This window comes from Apteryx mantelli, chromosome 1 (assembly GCF_036417845.1).
Source record: "Apteryx mantelli isolate bAptMan1 chromosome 1, bAptMan1.hap1, whole genome shotgun sequence".
NCBI lineage: Eukaryota > Metazoa > Chordata > Aves > Apterygiformes > Apterygidae > Apteryx > Apteryx mantelli.
In genome coordinates this window covers 98866219-98891015 of record NC_089978.1, presented here as the reverse complement: position 1 = coordinate 98891015, position 24797 = coordinate 98866219, and the positions used below count along the sequence as shown (strand labels likewise).

At 41.2% G+C, this 24797-nt stretch overlaps 1 protein-coding gene across 2 annotated transcripts in view; it reads left to right on the top strand.

Annotated features, from left to right (window-relative positions):
* Window positions 1-24797, top strand: part of AGPAT3 (1-acylglycerol-3-phosphate O-acyltransferase 3) — a 94879-nt gene that overhangs the window by 52260 nt on the left and 17822 nt on the right. The gene's annotated exons all lie outside the window — the stretch shown is intronic.

Sequence of the window (24797 nt, the reverse complement as noted above, 5' to 3'; positions counted from 1 at the left end):
GTGAAAGCGTACACTCCCTCTGAAGAAATGTCTAGAGCCGGACATCCTTATCCGTATAACAAATGTCAGTCTACTGACAATAGGCTGGTTATTCTTACTTGTCACAGATCCATGAAGAAGCCTGTGGACTGTATGTGACAAATAGCTGGTGTCCGTTCTGCTTCTGAACTCTTCTGGAGCAGCCTTTCTTCACTGCTAGGTATGTGCTGGTAAGCTATGAACAGTTAGGAGTCTGGGTGGTTTGAGTGAATAAGGTGCATGTTCTTCTGTGGAATTTCTGGTTTCAATATAGCAGAGCATTGACAGGGGAAAGCTTTCCTGTTGTCTCTCCTCTGTGTTGAAGCTATGACTTTTACAGGATACGGATAGTTCTCTGTTGTCATTGGGGCCCTCTCTTTATTGTGTTTCTTAATTTTTTTTAAATTTACTTTTTAAGCTTTTCCATCTTTGCAGTTCAGATAGTGGTAGCAAGCACCAGAGCAGAAGTGTCAAGCATGAGTGAGAAAGGCGGATGTTCTGAGTCTTGCATTGTCTCAGTCTGCCCTCAGGAAGGGGCCGATTTGCTAATGGGCAGCCCCGAGAACCAGCTTCCTACTCTGTTCAGTGGAGCGGCACTGCTGCTCATGTGGTGCTGGGGTAACTGAAGAAAAGTGTTACTGCAGATGCAGTCGTTGTTCCTGTTTTGCAAAAAGTGATGCTTTATACCAAACACTGAAAGCAGCTCAGCACTTCTTGAAAGACAGACTTTCAGTTTCTTCCAAATTAATATGTGGTACATCAAAGAAATGCTTTGAACTTGGGTAAGGATTTGTAGATGCACATACAGTGTTCGTTGAAACTTCATTTAGCAGCAGTCAGAACTTGTGTCCTTGTTCAGCCACAGCATATTTGCATGTTGACAGATGTGTCCTGGTTGGCTCTGTTTCTCGTGTTTGAGAGGTGGTTTTGCATAGTCTTTCCATGCAGAAAGCAAAGGATGTCAACCTTCTTATTATACTTAAAAATCTAGTCCATGATCATCCAAGATTTTTCTTTATCCCTTATTTTGCATCCCTATTTTACAGGTAAGGAATCTCTATCACAAACAGTTTTCCAGATTCACACAAGATGAAGATAACTCAAATTTATACCCCCTTGCCTCCATCCTTATATTCTTCCTCCTTTTGTAGCCACAAACCATTCTTTGTGGCTGAAAGTGGGCTTTTGGATGGGTTACTAGATTTTACAACTCTGTTGTAGATGCACTTGCACTGCTGAAATTTTTTTTGTAGTTTATTCTTATTTGAATACAAAAGATGAATTCCCGCCTTCTTTGAAAATTCAACCACTTGGAGCAGAGGGGATCATTTTCCATAGTCTTAGAGATGAGTAGACACTATTGAGTTTTTTCTTAATCGTCAGAGACTAAGATTGGCAACACTATGTAATTACATAACATTGATTATTTTATACAATACAAGAGGCCTATTATTCAGAAATCATTTTGTACTAATAGTGCTTCTGTTAGATAACTCCTTTCTGTTTGTTATATAAGGGCTGGTATTATAGAATCACTGTTTGAATACCAGTCTATAATTTTAGAACTGGTTTTGTAGTAGAAATACCAAGTAAGCCTTGTTCCAAATATAGGTAATTATTGTAAATTCCTAATTAAAAAAATAATGAGTTTTTTTTGTAATTGCTGCTTTACTTTTGGTGTTCATTTACAGAATCTTGATGGTCCTGTGACCAGTCATATTGCATTGTATGCAATTTCTATACTGAATATTGTGCTCTGGAAAAGTATTGATCAGCAGTCCTAGAGACTGTTGGTTTGGCTTCATCTATTGCACACTATAGGCTAAGTACCAGTTTATGCATGCTTGGAAACCTTCTGTCACCTCTGAACTACGTATGTGTTCTGGTGTCTCAAATTTTTGTGTTGAAAATAAAATGTTGTATTTATAATTGAGAACAAAACCAGTATGGCCAGTCTCAAAATAAGACTGGGGAGCACAATCAGTAAAAATTCCCTTGGAGTCCATAAAAACTGATTATTCCCAAGCAAGGAATGCAGTTGCAAGCCATCTCCTCAACTTGTGGAGATGTGGATGGTAGTAAGCCTGTTACCTGTGCAACCACTTTAGATACGTGGTTGAGTTGCAGGTGAGGCTGGAGAAATGTTTAAAATAGTCTTGGACTATTTTGCACAGAATACAAGACGGTAGGAGGGCCTTTCGAATTCCCTCATAGGGAGCGCTTGAAGTTTTCCTTTAATGCATGAATGCTGTGATGTTTCTACCCTGCTTGAGATGCCTGTTTCTTATAGGCCCAGATCCACTGGACCCTCCTCACCAAATTTTCTAGAACATGTCATATTTATCTTGTATGCATGTGCCTCTTTAACTCAAAGGCATTCCTATTTTTTCCACTCAGCTCTGCTGAATTTCATATCAGATAAAATCTCTTAATTTGGCCGTGATTTTTAAGTTTTTGGCTTTTTTTATCCTCTTTTTGGCCATACTTGCAAATAGTTCCAAATATTGCATGTTTCTTTGATTGTAAAACTTCATTCTTAAGTGTTTTTGTACTCTCTTTCCACTTGAATAAAATCTCCACTTACAGGGCAGTCAGGGATTTAAGAGGAGTTAGCAAGCATCCCAGTAGCTTTCTGCAGTGCTGCTACTGAAGTTTGGTGAGCAAATGAAAACATTGGGTCTGTGGCTACCACTTTAATTATTCAGTGGTATTTAAGCTGGACTTTGGATTTTGTTTCCTCTGGTTCCTTTCAGAGGCCTAAATCTTCCCTCGTGAGTATCAGTGATGCCAGTAAAAGAACCGTATTCCTACGAGGGGCCGTATTGGTGTAACTGTAGATGAAATGGAAGTAATCACGATCCTCCGCCTGACTCTTGTGTCCCTGTGTAGGCATGGCTTCGAGCCTCTATTTGTCTGGACCGTTAAGATTACAGTGTTGAACTGCTACAGGCCCCTGGGCCTTAATCACAGCAGCAGCATAGTAGAGAAAAAACACCAGCCTCTTTATTCAGTGGTTTATTTAGCAGAGCTGTCCTTGGAGACATGTAGAGGAAGGGAGTGGGCAGCAGAGCCCCAGCCTCCCCTCCGAGCCCAGGACCTGCTCCCTGGCGCCTGCAAAGCCCCTTTCTTTAGTCTGCATAGTTTGACGATCACCCTTCATCTCACTGCGAAGGTGAGCAGCCCTTCGACCCCGCGAAGGCACCACTCTACATGCAGACCAAACCCTTTCTCTGGTGCACGCGAACCTTGTGTTGGCCCCTCGCCGAGGGACAAGACCTGCCGTGGTGGGAGCTGCTTTTTTGATCGTTTCCAACTTTGTCCTTTGTCAGCTCTTAAAAGCGCTGGGCAGCTGTGCAGAACATACGCACCTCATCCAGCGAGCGAATCCGGTTGATTGTAGCATGGTAATTTGCTGTAAGAAGATTACTGGATTAGAGCAGAAGCTTGGTTTGTCAGCAACACCACCTGACAGTAATATTTATTGAGAAGTATTACCTATTTTAAATATTAGTCCACTTATGCCTCGATCATGCCTTCATTCTTGACGTAAGAGGGGCTTTTTTAGTTTGGTGTTTCACTAACCAGCATAACGGAGTGGACAGCCAGCTTTCTTCCCTGGTGCTGAGCAGGCAGTTTCAGTAGCTGCAGCGCTTCCAGATTTACCTCAATGTGCTTTTGTCATCATAATCCATCCTCCATGTCAAGACTGATTTACTTTCCAAGCGAAGACTCGCATCGTCCATTTTTGCCATTCCATTTTTCCTCCTCCTTTTTTGGTTCTATTAAGCAATAACAAATTGGAAAGATGTTGATAAGCCACTCGGGTATGTGCTTGCTAGCTGGAGTTTGTGCTACGCTCCTTGCACTGGCTTTAGCCTATTACTTGTACTGGTAAGTTGAATTTTGGGCTGCGTCTGTGGTGGTATTTTGTCCTTAATGTTTTCCTGGGAGTGGGGTGAAGGGTGTGGTGGTCCTTTTAAATTGCTTTTGGACGGTGATGCACATAGTAATGCGTGGTTTCCCTCCCTCCTCCCCGACCCGTGCCAGTGCCCTGCTAGTTGTCACAGGACTTGGTGGTGGTCTTTGGTGTTTCTATGTGTTTTTATTTAGCTGAGAGTGCAATGGTTAAGGATGCCGTAGCAGGTGTTGGATAAGATGGCAAATATGTCTTTCCTGTTTACTGTGCCCAGCTAATACGTGAACTCCTTTGTGCGACGCCTGAGCCTTCAGAAGAAATGCTTCAGGCAGGGGCAAATGAAGGACTGCCATCATTTCTTCTGCCATGGCCTGGCAGCAGGACGCAGTGTCGGAGGAGCCCTCGGCAGCGTGGCCTGCGGGGAGGGCAGAGCAGCAGCCCCGCGCAAGGCAGGGCTGCTCTAGGTTTCTGGGCTGGCTTCATCGCTCTGTGTTTCTACGTACGTCTAAGACTTCCAGCCAAAAGAAATCTTGGAACTTCTTAGAGCTGTGTCTGGAGCAAATAGCAACTTTTGGAAGCCTGAATACAATCTGTTGACTAGTTTGAGTGGAAAAATTGCATGTCATTTCTGCTGGGGAAAAAAAGGAAAAGAAAAGAAAAAGCATGCTGGAGTTATAATTAATACGGTTACAATTGGCAGACTTTCCAAAGGATGTGATTTTGCTGAGGACAAGTCTCCAGAGTAATGTGTGGGGTTTTTATTGGTTTGTTTTTGTGTTTTCAGAGTAATGAGGAGACAGATAAATGAAAATCTGTGGGGTGCTACTTTGGTTTTGTTTTTGCTAAGTTATTTCCTTGCGGCAGTTATGCTGTGTTATTTACAAGACTACAAGCAAGTGTGTGTGTACACATAGTTTATTTATGTTTGTGCTTTACAGTAAATCTTTGCAGATACGCAATTTTTCAGCCATACAATGTAGCACAGATTAAAATCTGTGTAATTGGTAGTCTCTTTGTTCTTAAAAATGTTCACATGCTCAAGATATGAACATATGTAAGAGCTGACTTCACTGTTTTTAATGTGGAAGGAACACAGGATATGCTGAGTTTAAAGGTATTGTTAACAGCTGTACAACTAAATGTTCTTTACTAAACAAAGTTGTACACGTATACGTGAATGAAGTCAAGGTATTTATTTGCATGTCCTGACTCAAGTATAAGTGTAGTGTAAATCACTTGTGCCTTTATATTGATACAAATGTAAATTTGTGTGCAATACACACAGGCATAACACATTCATCTCTTTTATTTGTAATGTTTTGTGTTTTCTGTTCATAAGAGCAGCCTGGTTTGTTCAGTCTAAAATTCTTGACTTGAATCCAGGTCAGAACTGGTTTGCAGGACAGATTACAATCCTGCACACAGCAGGAATTAACTGGTATTAGGTCAGATCCTCTTCCACAACCTCAAGGTTCAGGAGGAAATTAATGACATCATCTCTATGTTTCTGAAAAGAAAGCTTATTCAGACCTTTCTGATTAGATATTGATGAAACCTAACCCTAGTACTTCATAGTGCTTTTCTGACATTGTTTTGAGTGAGGGTTTTTTGGTTGGCTCGTTTAACTCTTCAATGCATTGATGCTTGAAGAGAGCTAACTTTCGAAACGTGTTTTAGATTCCTAATTTTTTAATGTGATGTCTGCTCTGTAGGAAGTAGCTACAAAGACTGTTGTTGTTGTTGTTACTTACTTTGACTGCTGCAACCGTCCTCCAACAGAGCTGGGCTGATTAAGATGAGAGATCACCAATTCAGCGGGGAATCAACTTTGCATATTGAGAGATTAACCCAGTTTTCCTATAATTCCATCCACGATCTTTTGCTTTCCTTGGATTGGATCACCCTTATTAGCTTGCTAGATGGGAGGTGTTTGGTCACCCTCTGGGCTAATGTAGTCTGTACTCTCTAAGGAATTCACCTGAGGAATCAAAGGGTCTCTGTTTCTCGGGGACTAACTTGGCGCCTTGTAGGCTTTGGGCTGGCTGGCTCCCTCACTGCGTACCTGATGTGAGCATGCCACCAACCTCAGTAACAATCTGGGAAATCCAGCCCAGCAAAAAGAAGGTATGAATGCTTCCCAAAACACACTGCAACAATCTATTACATATACAGGTAGTATAACCTGTAGTACAAAATAAAGTCCACAGAGATGATGAGCATAAGAAAAGAGCAGGAGACATCAAAGAATTCCCCCCCCTCCCCTTTGGTCAGTTGTTATTGTCACACTGAATTTCCTTGGTGAAAGTGTTCCCACAACATGAGACCCTTCAAGAATTGTCCTTGTTTAGCAATCAGTGAATCACTTAACACATAAGTAATGGATTTATCATTCTACTTGTGCTTGTAATCACTGAATAATATATAGGGTGAACCCATAAGGATCATGTGCTCTATTTTCTTGTGTTTTTAACTGAGTCTTTCCAAGATACAAAATATTCAAAACAAATATCTTTTACTTTATTTTCTCTCTGCAACCCCTCTTGCCAAATCTGTCAAAAAGTTCCAGCTTTTGGCCAGCGAAGGAACCTGAAATAATAATATGTAGTTAGATTAATTGGTGCACTTCTTGTTAGAACAATAAAGTAATGTAACTCCGTGATTTTACTAAGTTCCTAGCCCTGCCTTGTAACTTGAGTGATTTGCCAAATCACCTGAAATTCTCATGAGTGAAGCTGCTTAAGATTTTGATTTTATAAATGCACTTTTCTGTGTTAAGAGTGAAATAATTGAGATCAAAGTTTTGACTGATGTATTTTATTTTGCAACAGTTTAGGGTTTCTTTTTGAGAGAGGGAGAGAAGGATGAAGGTCAATGCTATACTTGCATATATATTCAGGGAGTTTTAATGAGCTGCATAATTTCACTGGCCATTTCTTTTATTGCTTATTGAACATAATTGTGCTTTGATCTTTTGATTTCAGATATTGGAAACAATAGTTTGGCACATCATCTTTAATGCCATCTGTCTTCCAATTTCACTTACATTTTATTTGTATTTGCAATCATTGTATTCTTGGAGAGAATATTTGTATTGCATGTTGTATTTATTGGCTGCCGTCAATCTGGTATCTTAAGTAGAATAACCTACAGATTCCTAATTTGCACAGATCAGAGGAATGATTTACACCCAGTGGGGGCAAGGCATTTCTGTGTCTGCAGAGTCTGGCATAGCTGGACCCCAGGATGGTTAAGAATTCTGGGAATTACTGCAGTGTAAATGCTAAACTAATCAAACATGAACTTAAAGACCTGCTCCTGTCAAGTTAGTATTCAATTTGTGCGTTTCTTAAGAGAATAGCACAGTGGGAGACTGTATAGTGACTGCCTATTAAAATATTATTTTAAAGAAAAGTTGACTTCTGAGGAAAATAAATAGGCAAAAATGAATAGCCAGATCATCTGTTACCACTGTTTCTGCACCAGTTCCAAGCCCCTAGGGGAACAGCACAGCTAATGGAAAAAGCACTGCTCCTCTGGTGAGCTCCTGCCTTTCAAGCCTGGTTGGGATGGGGAGAGTGTCCTTTTATGGGTGGTGGGCTCTTAGGAAGGAGTTTAAAAATATATATGCCTCATCTATATTTAGTATATTATTTATGTATCTAAATGCTAGACCACTTTACCAGCTCTTATAAGGACTTGCAATTGCAAAAAGGGTTGATACCTTGGAGAGCAAAGGCTCTGCTTCAGCTCGCAGGCCTGCATAGTCCTCCCAGAGGGACTCTGTAGGCACGGAGGGAAGAGAAGTGCAGTGGGGAAAACTCCCCAGTGTCCTCCAGACCTTCCTGTTCTCTGTTTTTCTCTGCATCTGGTGGCAGAGCAGAGAACTTTGGCTCTAAGCAATTAGAAACTTAGTGCTTGTGAAGCTGATGATGTTTCTGGGTTTGAGAAGCTGATGTTTCTTAAACAAAATGATGGGGAGAGAAGAACTACGCTTTGGTTTGTAAATTCTCTTAAACCTGTAGAATACAACTGTCTTCACCATACAGAAGAATGGATCTAAACATGATGGGGGAGAAGGTCTCCCCCACCCCCCGGGTGCATCTGCACAAATTATCACTTGACACATGAAGTGCAACATGATACATTTCTATATAAAGTCTATTATCTATGGATAATGTGCCCATAATCTATGGGCTGCTGTGCTTTATATATCACCACATTTGTATGAAAGCCACTGTATGCTCTGCTGCTTTATTTAGACAGCTTAAACTAAAGCTCTGAAAAGATGTGTCCTACATTGACTGGGTGGTTGTCTGTGGGATGAGTGCCTAGAGATCAAACCTCCAGTGTCTTCCTAACTCAACCACAGGATCAAACCATGCGATTTTAAGAGCATAATGTATTCAAATAAGTGCAGAGTTTACAGAGAAATTGAAGCTTTGGACAGTCGTCTTAATTTGGATTTCCCAGGCTGTTTCTCTACTGTGGTTGCTGTTCATGGATCTGCAAGCATGGAAATGTTGAGGGACACATTTATCTGTGTCCCTCTCCTCAGCTATATGTTTTGAACCCATCGAGGGGCCATGGGAGTGGTCAGGGAGAGGAGAATGGTTCTGCAGCAGCCTCACTCGAGTTCCCTTAACATGACAAACTTGGGTGTTACTTGATATCAGGGTATGTATGGAGATGTCAGATCATAGAAGTGTCAATCAGTGCTAAAATGCAAATTCTTAGGGAACCAGCCTCATGAAACTACTTGTTAAATTCCTTTCTTTTGCAGGCTGCTTTCTAATAATTAATAGCTGGTTACTCAAGCTCCTCTCTGCAACCAGAACAGTGTTTACATATGAACAAAAGGGAAATTTCTATATATTTGTTGGAGCTTAGGAAAAACATAAGGTATTACAGGCTAGAGGAAAGACTGGGAGAGTTGCTGTCAACATGCACAGCATGGTTTTACTCTTGAACACAAACCAAGTTGACCTCAGGGACTTTGCTTCTCGTGCTTGTTGCAGTGACTGCTCTGTTCCAGACTTCCACTGCAGAGAGGCAGATGCTGTTCGCATTTCGCTAGGGTTGTGCAACAGTTCCCCAGGTGCTCGGTTCCCAGTGGCTGATTTGTATGCCCTTTGCAAACAAATGATGTCAGACTGTGCTGTGAAAAATGTGACTTAATGGTTTGAAATTTAGAAGATGTTGCCAGAAACCAGTGACAAAATGGTTTGTTTTTTATGAATTAAAACCATTCAGGCTCCTTATTTTTGCTTATATTTATATGCCTGTATAATCACGGCATAATTGCTGCAATAATGGACATCGTGCTTAACTTCTGGGAAGTCAAGTCAGCATTGAAGAGCCACCTTTGTAAGCTACTTGATCTCACCGTGAACATAACTAAACACAGTTCAGCCCAGTTGCTGGGCAAACTGTCAAATCATGTTCCCATTGCGCTTGACTGGGAAGTCAGTGGGCCATGTCCAATCACTGATTTCAAAGAAATGCTCCATTTTCCAATGTGAGATAGGATAAGATTTAGGAGCTGTTGTTCACAGGAAACCAGTCTGTGATGGGATGAGAAAGATGGGGGGAGGTCAGAAATGCAGCGTGGTGAAATTCTTCTGTGCTCTCTCTACTTTTTCAGATATTTAAGATGATTTGGGGTTTGGGGTATTTTTTGTTGTTCTTTGCTGTAGACTGTCTTCTGTTACTGTTGAGATCTCCACCTAGGAAGCAGTGGAGAAATTCTATTTTAGGGGCAGGAGGGAGGAGGGGAAAGGACAGTGGAGGTGGAACTAGATTTCCCTGCTAGAAATGTGATTCTTAGGTGTAAACCAAAGGGATCAACCTGGCCCCGTGAAAACTGTAGCTGCTGAAAGTGTGTTACAGAAAGCTGCCATACCATTAAATGACTGAAAAAGGAACGTACATCTCAGGATTGAGCAAGGAAGAGCACAATAAATGATGAGACTTGTCTTAATGCTAGTGAAGAGATTCAGAGTAAAGAAACAAATACTTAAAGTAATACTTAACTTACATCTATCTTAAGAAGGAAAGGGGATGAACTTGCTTTAAATCAAATCTTAGATTTGCAGAGCTGACAGGGGAAAAAAAGGAAGCGATGGCTGAGTTACCTGATAGGGTATGTCTACACTGCATTTAGGATGTGATTAGTTTTAAAGGAGGGATGAAATGCTTGCAAGAGTAGCCATGGCAACATAAAGCTCACTGCAGGCAGCAAAAACCACCTGGGAAGTAGAGTGAAAACTCAGGCTGTTTGGACTTAATTATTGTTGCTTAAAGTGCATTACCTACCCTTCTGCCAAGTGCACTTGATGCCATTTCAAGGAGGAGGAGGTCCCAGGATGGTTTTCCATGGTCAAATATGAGGTTTCAACAGCCTTTTTTATTTTGGGATCTAATTGAAGGCTCATAATTTTGAAAGCATTTATTAAAAAAAAAATAAATAAAAGTAGGTTGGATGGGACCTTTGGGGCATGCCTTTTGAGGTTGAGCCCTGCTGAAAACAGGGCCACTTTTGATAAGAGTGGGTTGCTGAGGGCTTTGTCTGGATGGGTTTTGAGACTCTTCAAGGGTGGAGATTCCTCAGCCTCTCTGGGCAACTCATTCCAGTGCTTCCGTGTATGCGGTTAACAAAGTTAGCAGTAGTACCAATCAGAGCCTTCTCATAATATCTGAAAATAGAGAAAGGAAGCCTTGGCAGGGAAGGTATATTGTTGTTAATTCCTTTTGGAATAAGTTCTGGGAATGTGAAGGGCTGTTGTTGGTGGGAAGTTCTTGATCTTCTCAATGATTGTGTTCAGGCTTTTTTAAGTTAGACACTTGTGAAATATCAGTAATGAAATATGTGCACTGGTGGGACTTAGACCTTAGTATGGATGGTATGTCTGTTATGGCTTTCTTGTATGTGCCTGATAATTACTGCCGGGCAGATTAGTACTGTCTCCCTTTGTACTGACCATGTTCAGATAGTGCAGCAAGATGAAGGTGAATGGGTAAAAGAAGCCATGTCAAGTGTTATACTTTGTAACTCAGTCCCAAGATGACTTCCTACTATGGCCAATAACTTGATCCAAAATTTCAGGAACTGATACATCATCTTACTAGTCAGTGTCCAAAGGTGAGTGGTAAGTAAGCATTCTGAAGGCTGCTTCATAGGAAAGACCAATTCAAAATGTCAAAACCCCCTCAAGTTTGGTCATCTGGAAACTGAAGTAAATTCAGGTGCAGACCATGGGTTTTCTTTCTTGGCAGCCCTTTTGTCTGGGAAGGAAAGAATCAAATCGTTTGCAAGAATCCACAATTTGGCCTTGTATATATGAAGACCTGACCTCTCATCCTGTGTTAGGAATCTGCCTGGGAAAAGATACGGTCAACAGCTCAGGTCTCTCTCCTTCTCCCACTTGTCCTGTCATCTGAAATACAGGTTTATTAGTAGTCATTTTAAGATAGTTTCCTACGTGTCACCATCAAGCACATACTCTGTTCACTTTCACATACTCAAATTTATTTATAAAACTGGAAGCTGAAAGCAAAATTTTGAGATGTATAGCAAAGATCATAAAGCGCTCACAGGAACCCTCATCCAGGGAAAGATTGAGGAGATTAATTAGCTGTATATATGGGAGTAGGTAAGAAGACAAAAATGCCATCAGCGTGTACATATCAAAAATGCATTAACATAGGGGAGAGGAAGAAACTTGGCAGAGGAAACTAACTAGAAACAAGAATATGAAATATGTCAATAAAAAATATTGTTCTTAAAATATAATAGCCCTTATTCAAAATTTTTTAGCAAAACAACAGAGGTGAGGAAGCATCTTGTAATGACAGAAAATTGATGGGAACTTGAGTTCATGAGAAATTGCTGTAAAAAAAACCCTTGCAAACCATTAGGAGACTATTTTGTACCTTGTGTTCAGGAATAGCATCAAGTGCATTTTACTAAGTAGACCATCTTTCTACTTAGTACACATATTGCTATGGTGAGGGGAGGATTAAAAACAAAATCTTTGTTGTTCTCTAGAGATCAATGATAGAAGCTTCACTGCTGAAAATAGAAGTTTATGTGGAGAGGAAACAAGATAAATCAGGTATATTTGAGTTTACTGTCCTCTTGACGTGTCTGAGAAATTTTTGGATTGACTAGTGCCTGCTTTGCTAGTCCACTGGGAGCAAACCTAATCTAAGGAAGCTGATGTGAAGGGCAGAGTTGAAGAGGGCTGCAGCAATGTGAAATGCATATGTGTGTGCATGCAGCTTCCTTCCTGTGCCCAGAGGGTTAGGAAATGAATAGCCAAATTCAGATTTTTTTTTTTTTTCTGGCAATTAGTAAGCTTCTGCTGCCTGACTAAATCAAAGACATGAACTATGTCTCTGAGACATAGTTGTAGCTGTCAAATAGATATCAGAACACAAGATGGTTGTTTTAAGCCATGGATTTGGCAAGCAGAGGGAGAGATGAGTGTGATGAGGATTTCTTCAGACTTATCAATAACTCCTGTAGCTGCATGTGGTGAGGGGAGGGAAATAACATGCTAAACATTGGCATGGAGGTGGAGAGTGATGCACAGAAGGCAGGTCAGTGTTGCAAGTCCAAACGTACAGATTTTGGAGGGACGCAGGGTCTGATGATCTGTTCCCCATCCTGCTTTGTTCTTGTATTTCACCTTCGTCTTCCCTGCTCTCTGCTCTTTCACCTTCTGCATTTCAAGACCGCCATCTCCCTCCTCCTCTTAGCCACCAAGTCCTCTTAGCACTTGCTGCAGGAGGCTTAATTGAGAATAAACACCGAGCATCCTCCATGCTCCTGGCCTCCCTTCCAAAGGGATCCTGGGAAGCTACAGCTTTGAAGAAATTTGGTGCTTACCCTGTGTAGTTCTTGGACTGAACTTACTGTTGACCTGGGTAGCGGCAGTTGCATATATCAAGTTTCCTGTTTTGCAATTGTATGGCTCACTTCAGCGAATGTCCCTCCATTCGGGGGAGTTACTCCAAGGGCCATCTAGGACAGTGCGCTTCTGTTCATTCAGGAAACAATACAATACACTGATATGGAAACAGGCAACATTTTTTCAAACACTGCATTTTTATGCAATGTTTACATTTGTACTGCTTTACACCCTTTGCTGTTCTGTGAAGTGTGCCAAATTACTGATGTTATGAAATTTATGTAGGCTATCTGATAAACATTCCTAAACGTTTAAAGAAATCACTTACTGTTGCTGAGTTTGCTACTTTATTTGCCAGTTCAACTAGCTAATAGCTTGCTAGCTCTCTGGCCATTTGCTGTCAGCAAATTTCTCTCTTTAAAGAGAATGAAGGAACTCTTAATTTTTATTTTTTATTTTTTTTATTTTTTTAGGAGCTTATGATTTGTATAAATCAGAGTGGGAGATTCAGGAAAGGGTGTTCCAGCAAACCTGCCAAATTGTAAAACCCTGTTCCAAAACAGAGAAATAAAGCTTCCTACAGAAATATGTGTGTGCACACATATATGGTTTATATATATATAATTTATATATAGAGTATATTATATATAATGTTATATAATATATATATGATGTAATATATAGAGAGTTTTTTAACCTAGCAAAGCCACATTAACATTGTCTAAACAAAAGAATTTTAAATGCTGGTTTCAAGAACAAAAGGACTTGAAAAGCAGAGCAATCGAACCGCCATATATATATATATATATATATATATATACACACACACACACACACACATATATATGTATATATTCAGACAGCATTCAACTTGGGCAAGGTTTAATCTGACCAGGTAAATAAGGCAAAATTATTGGTGACTAAAACTGACACAAATATGTCTGTAATTGTTTCTTTTGGGTCTTGCAGCTGGTCTAGGATTTGGCTGATGGAACTTCAGAGTATGGGACCTCATGGGAGTCTTAGTACAGGATACAAAATAGAAGTCAATCTCGAGTTAGAAAGCATGGTAGGAGTCACGGTAGTGACAAACATTTATGAATGTGTTATTCTTTAAATACCTGTTTTCCCCATTTTTTTAAATACGTTTTCCCCATAGCATTCTTTTGATGCTGACAGGAGCACTTTTTAAGCATCTAGACATAAATGTGACCAAATCCTTCTTTATGGTACCAATCATAGTTATTGTAGTTTCAGATTTTTGTATTCATAAAAATGCATTTGCACCTGTACAGACAAGCTATCTAGCCCAGTAACTGCATAACAAATGAAAGTCTTCGGAAAGATATTGAATTACTCTTAAAAAATACACTCTGGACAGCAATTCTTTCTACTAAAAAGAATAGCTGCAGCCAGACCACGTTCACTTTGAGAACAGACAAAAAACAGGGCTTCAGTACCATGGAAAGTCTGACCCCATTTAAAATTCAGAGATGTCATTCACTCCCACCTGTGATTTTTTTTTATTATTATTTATTTATTTTATTTAGAAGAGCAAGAGGCTCTTTGCTTTTTCAGCTCTCAGTTGGATTCTCCACTTTGAGTTAACTAGTACAAATGAAGAAAATAGCCTCTCTACACCTGCTAGCTCTATCAAAACCAAAAGTAATTAAGGCAAAAAGTCCTTCTTCACAACAGGAACTGAAAATGCTTACATTTGAGGGGAAAATGTCAGCATCAGCATTTGCGCCATAGGAAAGGCTGAAAATAATAGAGCTGCTAAATGCAGAATATGATTTCCTGGTGTTTAAATCTTGACTTGACCTCAAATCAGGTGAGGGTGAAAATCCTGAGCTCTTCAAAATAATAAAAGTGCCATTTCATATTTAATTTTAAGCAATTTGATTTTTTTTTTTAGAAAACAAACTAAAAATCTGGGTTCTATTTCTGTCTCGAAATATGTGTGTGTATGTATTGTGTCTATGTATGCTTGTGTCTACATATATATCATATATATATATTTACATTTTTTATACAAATCTAAGCAGTACTCAGTAGGGATGAGCTTGGTGTTTGTGGTTTTGAGCATGGGGCAGTGTTCTATGCTTTAACTGGTTTTCTCAGAGCCCTTCTGTATTGTCGTAGCAATGAGAACTGTGACACCAGCATTACTGGTCAGTGGAACAGTGTCTCCCCCATATTCAAGGTATTTGTGAGCAGTAAAGATAAATGTTAAAACTGCAGAAAGATTGAAAGTAGGAGAAGCTGATGATCTGTAACAGGTATAACAACTTTAGCATTTGTGAAGTTAAATGCAGGGCAAGAATCAGTTCCAAGCTCTTTAAAAATTGAGCAGAATTGCTGCTTTTCATCTGTGTCCTTCTTGGAAAAAAATATATTCAATGTTTATTTTAACTTTCCTGTTATTTTGTATTTGATAATCTATGCTTTGGCTCACCAGAAGAATTCAGATGGCATCGATTACTTTTGTGGAGAGGAAAGAGCTTTGTTATTCTTGCTACACCGCCTGAAAAAAAGGAAAATTCATGCTTCTGTCAAAATGAAAATTTTACCATGGATTGGAGGGATCGCAAGTACTCTGTAGCAATGCATAGGTGCATATCGCGGTGTGACAGGGCATGTAATGAGCCAACTCCATAAGCACATTTGTTATGGCCAGCCCAATCTTTTGGCATAAATTGTAAATTGTGGAGTACGTGCTCTCCTTGCTGCCAGTTCCCACGCTTCTCTCTTGTTACGGTAGTAATTATGTAGGGACCATTTCATTCCAAACACTAGCGTGACGACTGGATTACAATAAAATGCTCTCAGACCTACAACAGCTATCCTGCAAACCACTGGTGTGTCCTGCGCTAGATATATGCGCTGACCTGTGTCCCTGGGCATGGCTTGTGGCACAGCACCATCCCCTGCTGGTGTTCGCGGGGCGGTGGAAGGTGTCCGAGTGCTTCCTAGTCCCTTCCCATTGGAGAGGGAGTGGAGGGCTCCTGCCACCTTCCTCCCATCCTCGGCCGCAGGGCCATTGCATCACAAGCTGCGTGGCCTGAATGCAGAGGTAATGGTGCTGCCCTGGACCTTTGAGATGTGGAGAAATGTCAGCACAGCCGTGGTTCTTCCCCATGGGGGATGTGCCACCGTGCCACCATCCTCTGTGCTCCCTGCCGCGGGCACTGGCCCATCCTGGGCTGAGAGCCTGCAGGGCTCTGGTGAAGGCAAAGGCCTCACGGGCCTCTGATGGCATTGGCATGGTGTCAGGTCTTGCCTGCCACCATGATGGGGTTAATGCGGGTTTTGGGGGGGTAGCTCTCCTCCCCCAGGTCCTGCCAGCTGCAGGAAGGTTTCCTTGGCTCACCTATGGGGTGGAGGAGTAGTGTTCCAAGTCCCTGCCTGGCCACCTGGCTAAAACAGGCCATCCCCACCACCACCCTCCTTCGGGGAGAAGTGTATTGCCTCCCAGGGCCTTGTCTAGAGGTCTGGGGTCCTCTGCCACAGGGTAAAATGGAGGTTTTCCAGTCCCAACTGTTGGGATGGGCATGGGTGTTTCCAGTCCCTTAATTCTGCTGCTGTGGAGTGGGGAAGCATTTCGTGTCCTTTCCTCTATCCCTACACTGTGAAGAGGTGTCTCCATTGCTCCCACAATTTGAGGAGGAGGTGGCAGGGGCATGCATTAGAGCAGATCTTCATGGGCAGCTGTGTGCTGTTGCCCCACTCTGTCCACCTCCAGCTTGGCCAGCTCAGATCTAGAAACCTTAAAGCCACGTTGCTGTGGCACTTGTACCCCAGCTCATAAGCGGCGGCTCAGATGGGTTCACCTGGCAGCAGCAGGGAGCATGAACCAAACGAGCATGCAGGTAGTGTATAGGTATCTGTAGAGGTGCCCTGTGTCTGCGGCGTCCTGAAGCTGTATGTTGTCAGTAAGCAAAAGATTTCCTATGCCTGCAGTGTAACTTCGAGAGCAAGTCAGAAGCATGCAAATACGGTGGTTACTAGAGGTTTGGTTTTTTTTTTTTTTTTTTTTGGCAACTGTTCAAAACTGCTCAACTGTTTTGTGGTGCTGTGGCAGTTTTGTTCATTGCAAGTGTGGTGGTTGAAAGGTGTGTGAACTGCTGCCAAGCTGTGCAGTAAGCTCCACCTAGCTGTTGGCTCTCACAAGTATCTGATTGTGCATCTCTTTACCCCTACACACAATGTATAAATTTCATATACATATTTTTTAATTCTGTTGAACAGAGAAGATGCTGCTGAAGTCCTTTCTTGGATCTCACTGATGAGAGAAACCAGCTGGGAAAAGAAAGGGACCGTTTAGCACCAGGGGCATGGGAGAAATCACATCCCAGTACTGCTTGGCAAGTGTCACATCCCAGTATTGCCTGTCATCTGCTGCACTTGAAATTGGGCAGAACACCTTACCGTTGCACTCAGAGTCATATTGCAGAGGGCAGTTAGCAGGACAGAAAATATTTGGCTCTCCTCTAGAGAGCCGGAGTGGAACTGCGAGATCTGCTGGTGTGCTAAGTTGTCCAAGAGCTTCTTCCAGCCTGCTTTTGCCCTCAATGCCTGTGAAAACTGGAAACCTGACAAGCATTTTTCAGAGCTCGGTGTTGATGTACAGACTGAATACCAGATGGGCAGGCTATGCCAGTAACAATGTGTACAAAGGTTGAATGGTATAAATCCTCTGTGGCACGCAGCGGCTCTTTCACAGACCCGGGAAGTTGCTGGTATGTATAACAAAAAGGAAAATATAATGCCAGTGAAGGAGTAGGGGCAGGGGAGCTAGCAAGGATTAGCACCCGCTTCTCTCTTGATGGGGGCAGGAACTTCTGGGTTTAGCTAAAGAGGCAAAGGGTGAAGAATAGCCACCTACAAAGAAAAGGGTTTACAGCTCCCAAAAGAGGGAGCAAGAGTGGTGGAATAGAGCTTGCTGAAGGTGTTTAACAGCCATTTGCTGACTGAATTGCTTTTAACTGCCTCTCCAGAGTGGTAACCTTGAGGAGTCCTGCCATGAGGAACTCGGGAAACTTGTTAAGTTGTTAATTATCCCTGTTTATCTCTTTTTTTCTGGTGCATTTTAGCATAAAATGTCTTGTCATGTACTGATATTTAGCTGCTTTTGCTTTTTCTCTCTTTTAAATTGTGGACTTGCACCACCACCACCCTCAGCGTAAAACCCACCAATGTCCATTCCCTCTGTGCCCCTTGCCATGCCCGAAAGCTGCTGAGAACATGAATGCTCCTTGCTTTGAGTTGATTTCTTCCATCTCCGTGCTTGACTGCAGCAAAGACTGCCTGGTCAACTCTTCCCATGAAGTGGTGTTTTAGAGGTTGACTTCTGTAGTGCTGCAGGGAAAGGCAAGCATATAGCCCCTATAGCCCACACTAATAGTGGTCAGCACTCAGGAGGGATATGGGACTGCCATATTGTTCTCCCATGCGACTGGTGAGCAGCACCTCTCAGTGGGGAAGCTGTGCTCCAATACATGTGTTAACTTGCAGTTTAGCTTAGCAGTGCTGCAGTGAGGCTTCTTCAAGAACAGTTTCTTTTGGAACTGGATAGCTCTTATTTTTTTGCCCCTAATTGTTCAATTTTCTCCTTCCATTAAAGATAAAAACTTGGAGTACTGTCTTATTTATATTTCAGCAATATGTTAGGAATAAGATAGACAAGGTACACACATGCACAACCAAATCTTGAAATAGCGGAACTCCTTTATAGGAAAGTAAAATGGAGAATCCTGTGATGTTCCAGTGTCTTGCAATTGCTGCGAAACTGTACCATGGAAAAAGTGATGTCACTGTAGTTCACAGTGATATTCAGCTCAGATATGGAAGTTGTTTTGTTGGGCTGGTTTTACCCACTGAACTTGCAACAGAATCACTCCAGTTTTCCTGTCATAAACAGAAAATTATTACAAAAATACCAGTGTTTTCTTTGTAGATAAAGACAAGCCTGAAATGAGAGAGCAGTTCTTCCTTGAGTTGGTTGTCTTGTGGTCAGCAGATTTCTCAGCAAGTCAGGTTTCATTTCAGCTACCTGATGCATTTATTTAAGTAGAGGCTGAATTAGCTGAGTATGTATGTTAAGCAGAACTGGAATTTGTGTACTCATGCTAATTTTGTGTGTGTGTGTGTGTGTGCACGCACTTAGCACGGTAGAAAGGAAATAGTTAAAATTAAATTTGGAAAATAGCCATTGTAATATCACTTGTGTGTTTATTTGTAATATTGTAGCAACAAGTTAGAAAAATAAACCTACACCTCTAGCAGAGGTGTAAGCGCAGTACTCTGCTGCTAGCAAGGAGGCTTAATCATGTCTGTAATACTTCATTTAGAAGAGGGAAGAGAGGGAAAACTGCCCCTCAAGTGCAGTGATGTGTAGTCTCAAGTGCTGTTTTATCCCCTTGTAAAGCAGTTCCATCAAGTTGTTTGAATTTTTTTCTGTGCGTTGTTCACATATTCTGTGATTCTCTATCTACAAAATACAAGTTACACAGCTGGTTATCCTAATTTTTAGAGCAGCCCACATCTTTGATAGGAAGTTGCCTCAAGTTTTGAAAGCAGAAGGGAGAGCCCGTGGCTAAAGTCCCAGTAGGGTATGGACTTCTTTTGGAGGCTCTTCATAGGGGAGAGGAGGTTGCAGGTTGTTCAGCTGTGCTGCAGCTATGGCTGTAGATCTTCTGTGCATATAAAGGCTGCCCCACAGCCAGGTGATTTCTTAGCACAAGATTCATGGAATAAAAGGATGAGTTTATAGTTATGCCCCAATGGTGCTCACCAGTACTCAGCCATAAATTATTCACATCCATACTTTATTTAATAACTTACTTTCTCATGAAGTTTAATTGGTAAATTTATAATCTCATAATATAATTAAAAACATATAAAGAGTAGAGGAGGCATGAACAGGGACTGGTGTTCGAGGGCGTGTGCTCCTCACATGGTTTGCTTTTTGCTCTCCTAAGAGTTTTGCATGTTCATGAAAAGTTTTGTTGCTCTAATTTGGTTGTCATTGTTCCTAGTGACCATCACATCATGCCTGAAGTTAGCAACACCTATGTTTTAGTTTACCTATAGCAGAATAAAATGAAATAATATCTCAGGACTTCTCATTCTGCATGCTCATTAAATGTCAACGAATGCCAGACCAATGTGCACAGCTGACTTTTTTTTTTAACTTGAAGTATCTGCATCTCATTAGGATGATGAGCCAAGCAAAAGACTTCCTATTTTGATAAGAATAGTCAGATTAATCTCATCATAGATCTCTTAATATTTTGAGCCAAGCCTATTGATATTAGTAGAAGTTTCTATCATTTAATGGGCTTTGGATCAAGACCAAAATAGCGAAGATATTTGAGACAGTTAGTTGATAATCTTCTACTACTGAACCTCTTTAGAAACTAGCTCTGGTGCTGTTTCAAAGGTATGACTGACAAAATTTCAAGGAAGAAATTCTTGTCTAATTTTGTGATAGTGATTCAATAACAATTATTCTATTGGAGGTCCTATTCCTAGTCTTCACAACTCAGAAACGAATTTGCATCTTTGTGACCTGAGTTTGGCTTAAGCTCTTCTTCCATATACTTTAATTTTAGAAATTTATGATAAGCAGGATTTTTAATGTGAATGTATGATAAAATATGATGGCAAGTGGTAGAATTTAGTATCATAATGGTTTCACTCTTAATTCCTCAACTAGCAAAAATGTTACTGAAGTAGGTAAGATAGTACCAGAATTTAGGGTGAGGGGCATCACATTCAGAGCAAAGGATGTTGGTAATTAATTTCGTAAGTGGAGATAAATATGTTACAGTAGAGCGGAAACAATTGGAAAACTGAAGTAGCATGCTCAGAAAAACTGAGGCCAAAAGTCTAAAGATGTAATACTGGCTGCAGCAGTTTTTTGTTGTTGTCAAGCACATTAACTGTCACTGGGTTGGAATATTACAATCAGTAGACCAAATTCTAATTTCGTGCTCATGTTCATGCAAGCTTTATGAACTTCAGAGGATTCCACACACATGATAGGAATAAATGAATAAAAAGAAAACAGGGTTAGAGCTGGAAATATACACATATGGAATTAACGGCTTAATTTTTCCTCTTGAGTTCATAAATAGATATATATTTCATGAAATGGCTGTAATATGCTTAGTGCATATGCTGCCTCTGTTTTTAACCTAATTTCTTAATAAAATGAAGTGAAATCATGTTCTTTGTTATTCTGTCTCCTAATAGCTTTTGAACTTGGTGGCAAATTTCAACCACATTTAACAGAGAAGTAGAAGCCTCAAAGCAGTTTAATCATTAGGAGCTTCATGAAAGCTGGGTAAAAGAAAAACAGTATTACCACTTCTACTGAGAGACAGGTTGTTGGAAGCACGTGGTGCCTTTTGGATGCTGGAGAATCTGTGTGAATGTGCAGCCTAAAGACTCAGCTCCATAGCAAAGAAAACTGTATGAGATCTGCCACTCACAGAACTCCTTGCCTTTTAAGTGACAGCTGTTTTGGGTTTCTCATCCCACTTCTGTGATGCACTTCTTTTTGGCAGAAGGGTGATGAAGCCTGTTCAGATAACATCTTAAACCATGCCCTATAAACACATTTAGTAATAGAAGGTAACCGAAGGTACTTAAATATCACTGAATGTAGTTGCATAAGTTAAAGTAACCCTTTTTCATTTTCCAGTTCCATGCATTAGATGCCTCTGTGTAGCTAAAAGTACAACTCAGCTGAGCAGTGATAGCTTACCCAAATGTGCTAATGCCATCACAAGCATTCAATCAAGATCCAGAAGAGTAACAGCCAAGCCATGGATTAGAAGAATTTCCGTAACGTAACCATGGAGAGGGCTGAGGAGAGGTGTATAAATAAGGGATGGACCTCAGAAGGATACAAAGCAATTAAAACCTTTCTCTTTGGAGAAGATAAAGATTAATATTATGAGGAGTGGACTCATGATGTTAGGAAAGTAAAATGACCCCGCAAGATGTGGCACTAAACTGCAATGGAAATAAGCCATTTGGTTTGAGCTGGGCTTTACATTAGAGCTGTCCTGCAGCATGACTGTGAAAGGTAGGTGCTGTGCGAGGAGGTGAAGGGGAGAGTACTGGAGATGCAGGCAGTTCCTAGTGCAGCTGTACAGGAAAAAAAAGGGGTTTTTTTGGTGAAAGGTCAGTGTTGTGAAGCTACAAGATACTTTGGGAAAAGAGGGGAGGAAGAGACTTTACCAGCAAGTCTATCAATGCGTCCATGATATGGGTGTACTTCAAAAAAGAAAAAGTGAATAGTGCTAAGACTTGCTGACTTAAGCTAAGGCAGATGTTTACTTCATAGACACTTAGCTGTTCTTAATATATGTGTCAAAGAGATGCAGAAGCCTGGCTTCTCATCCCCAGCAAATACTGATTTCCCTGTCCTTTCTGCAGCCTGACTGTGGAATTCAGCAAAACAGCCTGCTGACTACCCTTTGCCTGTTGGTCTGTCCCCAAATTGCCTGGTTGCCCTACGTGGGCAGGAATGCTGAAAAGTAAAGAATTTCTAGGATAAGATTAACTTTTAATTATCTTAAAAATCAAATGCAGTTCAGTGAGGGATTGGCGAAAGGGACACTAGTGCAGATTCTGTGTCCCAACATTGAAACCAGAGGTACTGGGCAACAGGATTTATCAAATTTTGTTGATCCTTGTCCATTTTAAGAGGAAGTTGAAGTAAAATAGCTGTGCCTTACAAAGCTATTGGGCAGACGCTGTCCCCTAAAGGTGCTGGAGAGGAACCAGCTATGTTTTGGCTGCTGTTCTCTCGTCATGCTGCAGTAATATTCGCAAGACTTGTGGTCCCTAAATTCTTGGGGGTGCAGTGAACACAGGTGCAGGCTCATGAAGCAGCTGCGCTGCCACCCTGTTGAGAGCCGTGCAGCATTGCACTGGAGGCCCGCCAGCATGAAACTGTGCCCAGAGCACAGGGCAGGGCACTGGCGCCAGAGCAGTAAATCCTGCCTTCCACAAGTAATGAAGCCAGAGAAGTAACGCACTGCAATGTCCCCAGCTTTCCGTTCGGTAGAACTGGATGTGCCCTTTTGGGTCTGTAATACAGCCAAGTCCTCCTTAGTTGGAGTGACAAATACTGGAGTGCTCCAGACTTCTTCAAAGCAAAGATATGGAAGTAGAGCCAAACCATTTTGCTAGGTAGGAACCTCTGAGGATAATACTTGAAATTTCTACCTCCTCATGATATTTGTATGTGCTTTTGGCCCTTGTCAAAAAGGGGCCAAGTTGTGGGTTAAAAGGTAGTAATTACTATTCTAATAATTATGATAGACACAGTCATCAGCACAGCTGGCTGCATATGGCTCTACGGAATACAAGTGGGGTTTCTAGAAACAGTTGTCTGGAGAGAGGGGGAAATTGGTCTTTTTTGGTTTGTAGTGTTTTTGAGAGAGAACAGATGAAGAATGACTCCACTCTTGGAAGTGAGGAAGTTGGTGCTTATGTTTGACAGTAGCTAATGCAATGACTTGAAGAACATCCTAGTGAAAAGGCAAATGCATCTGTGGCTGTGCTAGGGAGTGGGAAAGTGAGTGGCACAGCTACCTCCTGCAGGGCCTGTGTGAGCACTGCTGCCATGTTTGGGCTGCTTCAGGCACCTGTACTCTGCAGCCCTTCAGTGCAGGGTCAGGGAAAGGAGGGCTCCACTTGTTTCTTTTTAAACATGATTCTCTGCTTCCCGACAGCTGGTTTTAGAGGAGTTTATTAGCAGAAGAAACTTTGTCTATCTTTCTTACAGGAGAACACTGGGACAATTTAGATTATTCACCATAAGCTTAATAGGAGCTTATTCAACTTGCTTTGCTTTCTGTGATGGGCACAATAGTTGCTATGTTAAAACAAAATATATATTTTTTCCCATCTGTAACATGCATCTGAAGTGGTTAGATTACTACTGATAAAAATAGATTTTAATTGTGCAAAAGACAGTGAGACGTTCTATGGCTTGAAAGGCAGTATCTGACTGGTAGGGGAGATACAGTAGAAAAAAAGCTTTTCCAAGTAAAATTGCTGTTGAGTTTTATAAATAGTACCATAATGTAAACAGGTGGCAAATGAAGATAGTTTGGTTCCTCACAGCTGGCAGGTACTTTTATTTTTTTCAGGCATTGGGAACTTCTAAATCACTTTCAGACGCATGACTTCTCAAAAGTATTCATTCCCATCTGCTGGTTGTTTTGGTCATTTGTAACACTTGCAAAAGCGGGACATTAATTCTTTCAGCAAACTTTGGCCAAGATTAGGGTCATGCCTTTATTTTGTGTGAGATATTGAGACTGTGGTTTGACTGTATAGTAAATCTAGTTTTAGGGCTTCTATTACCAAACGTGTCAAAAAGGCCAGTGCCAAATAATGCATTGTCTGGAATAAAATCAATCTGATGGCTCGTTTAAAACATTTTTTGGGTTAACTTTGCACTGGCAGGATTTATATTGGATCAGATGTTGTCTGTTTAAGCTCCTCTGACTTTATGCTGAATCATATATCACCCTCCATCTGCACCTGGTGTAAATAAGGAACATACTCAGAGTTAAGTGCTCTGGATAATACATTGAAAATAAGATTCTGTGCCAAAGCCCTTTCTAGATCAAATTTGTACCGCTGTATAGCCAGAGGTTTTTTATTATTATTATTTTACTTTATTTTCACACTGACTGATCTATTTGGTCATGGAGCTGTGGCCTGAGAAAGTGGGAGGTTTGCTGCAGCCATGGGTTTTGAACCTGGAAATAGCTTGTTTCCATTTCCATGCCTTAGTTTACCAGAATGATGCTCCCTGGGACCACCACTGCTCTTTCATTATGAAATTTGCTGCAGGATGGAGAACCTGCTCTGCAGATGGACCGCTGTGCTATTCTAGCTCAAGCAAATGTATAACAAAGTCT